Source organism: Rhipicephalus microplus, unplaced genomic scaffold (genome assembly GCF_043290135.1).
Source record: "Rhipicephalus microplus isolate Deutch F79 unplaced genomic scaffold, USDA_Rmic scaffold_199, whole genome shotgun sequence".
In the NCBI taxonomy this organism is placed as follows: Eukaryota; Metazoa; Arthropoda; class Arachnida; order Ixodida; family Ixodidae; genus Rhipicephalus; species Rhipicephalus microplus.
The window spans coordinates 82,523-85,000 of record NW_027464770.1 but is presented as its reverse complement, the minus strand read 5'-3'; the positions used below and the strand labels follow the sequence as shown (position 1 = coordinate 85,000).

At 61.4% G+C, this 2,478-nt stretch overlaps 1 non-coding gene and 1 pseudogene across 1 annotated transcript; both read right to left on the bottom strand.

Moving 5' to 3' along the window:
- LOC142791916 (large subunit ribosomal RNA) overlaps nt 1-187 on the bottom strand; it is an 8,138-nt pseudogene extending 7,951 nt beyond the window's left edge.
- Nucleotides 188-1,341: 1,154 nt separating this feature from the next.
- Nucleotides 1,342-1,494, bottom strand: LOC142791950 (5.8S ribosomal RNA). Its single transcript, XR_012890531.1, has one exon. It is a non-coding gene; the product is annotated as a 5.8S ribosomal RNA (ribosomal RNA).
- Nucleotides 1,495-2,478: the final 984 nt, after the last annotated feature.

Sequence of the window (2,478 nt, the reverse complement as noted above, 5' to 3'; positions counted from 1 at the left end):
GTCGCAAACACCCGAGAACGTCGCCTCCCATACACCACATTTCCCGACCGCCTGCAAGGACGGGGGATTCGGTGCTGGGCTCGGTCCCGTTTCGCTCGCAGCTACTCGGGGAATCCCTGTTGGTTTCTTTTCCTCCGCTTAGTGATATGCTTAAATTCAGCGGGTTGTCTCGCCTGATCTGAGGTCGACAGCGGATACATTCGCTTCCATCAACTTCCTGCACGACCGCGTGCGCTCGCCCTACCAAGTGCGCCCGCAACCCTGTACAGGGCCACTTCTTCACAAGGCTGGCAATCGGCTTCCCCGCTGCACGCGTGCGGCGCACAACCGGTGTGACGTGGAAGTGACGGGACACGTTCGTAAACCCATCGCGAACCGAGTACGACGCCCTACCAAGTGCGCCCGCAACCCTGTACAGGGTCACATCTTCACAAGGCTGGCAAGCGGCATTCCGCTGCGCGCGTGCGTCGTCCGAGCAGTTGCGTGATAAACGACCGTGTCGAAAGCCCAAACACCGCCGAGGCCAGTCGCCGCCGCCGCAAGGGCAGCCACGCAGCCTGGCGAGAGGCATCGTCTCGTGTAGCGTCGCCCCCGCCCCAACTGGAGTGGCCCAGTTTTTTGAACGGGACGGGAACTGCGAAGCACTTAGACCGACGGCGGACTACGACGAGAACGCCTTAAGCTTCGCCAACGTTTCGCCAACTCGTGCGGGAGACTTTTTCCGCTTCGCGGCAAGTCGTCGCGCCGTGCTCTCCGCATCAACCGCGTACGCAGCGAACCGCAAACGTCGGGCGCAGCCTCCTCACCTCCCTGCGCTTTGCGCGCGAACGTTCCCTGTTCGCGCGGCAAAGCCTGGAGGAGGCACGGCCCCGCAGCGTGTTCGAGCGCCCGGTCTACGGGACACCCTGCTTACTTCGAGGGCAACAAGCGCAACGCAAGGCTGCGATCTCGCGCACTTTGCGCACGGCTGGAGAAGCTTTGCTGGCCGGCTTTCGCTCCTCGTGTTTACCGTGCGTTAAAGTTGCGCGTCCGTGGCTCTCGCAGCTCTTGCGCGCCCGGTCGCAGAGAGGAGTACGCAACCTCGACCGCACTTTCCCTGCAGGCTTCCTTCCGACTCGAAGTCCTGCGGCGGTCTCAACGAGGTGCCACATCCTCAATGCAGTCGGTCGCCCCCGTTTCGGTTGGGCTCTGGCACGACGGTCGCCACCGTCTCGCCCTTGAGTGGCCGCTGTTGGCGCTCGCTGTGAGGTGTTCAGCGTGCTGTCCGTGTTGCCGACGCGGTCAAAACGAGTCGACGGCTCACGTTCCCTTGTGCGCCGAAGGCTCTCTTGATATGTGATCCGACCCTCAGACAGACGAAGCCAAGGGAAGACCCAAGGCCGCAATGTGCGTTCAAAGAATCAGTGCTCAGTGTGTCCTGCAATTCACACCAAGTCTCGCAGCTGGCTGCGTTCTTCATCGACCCGAGAACCGAGTGATCCACCGCTTAGAGTCGTGAAAAAGTGTTTGTTCAATTCCGTACAGTCAAAACCAAACGTTTCTGGCACTCGGCCAAACAGTGGCCAAGAAGGGCGCTTTTCAGCGCACGCTTGGACTCCAAAACTCTGCCGCGCCTTTTTCGGCTGCCGCAAATCGAGCAAACGGTGTGTTTCGGACGGCGTTTCGCTTCCGCTACTTGCGAGTGCTTTCGTGGTCCACCCCTCTATAAATACTCGGGAGGCGTCGAAGCCGGTTCTCCAAGCCGGACCCGTAGGTATCGTTGTGTGCTCGCTCTCATTGGCCCGCCTAACCAGAAAATGCCTGCGGTACACCCATTTGGATAAGAGTGCACGCAGATGCGGGCCTCGACGGCTACACATTTCCTCGGGCGGCCGCCTCCCGGCCTCCGTGGAGCGCGGGATGCACGGTCCCATCGACAAGCCTCTCCCGTTTTTACCGTGGCGTCGCGGTTCACCACGGCGGGCGGGTCGGTCTCCTCCGCATAAAAAGGGGGACCCCCGCTTTTTGTTCCACGAAATCGCACAAGCTTTTTTCGCATCCACGGTTTGCCACCGCACACCAAAATGCCGATCCGGCTGCCTACTTTAGCCAACAGGTGGAGCCAGGCGCGCCGTACTTGCGCGGCACTTCCCACGTCCACCGAAGTCGGTGCCAAGGACCACTTTCGGCGCCGGAGCCGCGTACGAGCCTACTCGAGGCGGAAGAACGAAGCCAGCAAGGGCCTGGCCGCAAGTGCGTTCAATTGTCGGGACGTCCAAGTCCCTCGTTCTTCCGTGCTTCCTCTTTCGGCAAGTCGTTGCGGCACCTTCCCAAAGCGCGCAGACCCGCTAATCGCGACGAGCGCGACGTGGCCGTGCCGCCTTTCCCTCGGCAGCAAGCAAAACGCCTGGCAACGTCGACGCTCCCCTAACCGCGATCTCGCACCGTGTTTCGTGTGGCGAATTCAAAAGCCGGCCGGCGCTGCTGCAACCATTACGG